Below are 440 nucleotides of genomic sequence, written 5' to 3'. Positions count from 1 at the left end.
AAACTAAAGAATGACATCATTAACTTCAAACAAAGTTATGATGAATCTCTTTACACTGCATGGGAGCGATTCAAAAACCTGCTGAAAAAATGCCCTAATCACCAGCTAGAACGGTCAGCCCAAATCTGTACCTTCTACAATGGTCTTACGGTAAATCATAGGACGACGATCGATGCAGCAGCTCAAGGGAATATGATGAACCAAACCGCAGACGAAGCATGGAAATTGCTCGAGAACATGACAATGTATCATCATGACTGGAACAGTGGTGAAACAACTTCATCATTTGCCCCACTCTCTGCACTTAACAATCAAACGGAGGCCATCAAATCCTTCACGGATAAGATGGAATCTCTCGCTAAACAACTCGGAGAATTGAAGATGCAGCCGCAGCAGATCAACCAAGCTCAGGCTTGTGTTAATTGTACCAACCTACAACC

The 440-nt window shown here is 43.0% G+C and overlaps 1 non-coding gene across 1 annotated transcript; it reads right to left on the bottom strand.

The window, feature by feature from the left end:
- On the bottom strand, positions 1–107 carry LOC139856253 (small nucleolar RNA R71). The gene has a single exon (XR_011761748.1). It is a non-coding gene; the product is annotated as a small nucleolar RNA R71 (small nucleolar RNA).
- Positions 108–440: the final 333 nt, after the last annotated feature.

Source organism: Rutidosis leptorrhynchoides, chromosome 6 (genome assembly GCF_046630445.1).
Source record: "Rutidosis leptorrhynchoides isolate AG116_Rl617_1_P2 chromosome 6, CSIRO_AGI_Rlap_v1, whole genome shotgun sequence".
In the NCBI taxonomy this organism is placed as follows: domain Eukaryota; kingdom Viridiplantae; phylum Streptophyta; class Magnoliopsida; order Asterales; family Asteraceae; genus Rutidosis; species Rutidosis leptorrhynchoides.
The sequence above is the reverse complement of the archived record's forward strand: the minus strand, read 5'-3'. Positions and strand labels throughout refer to the sequence as shown.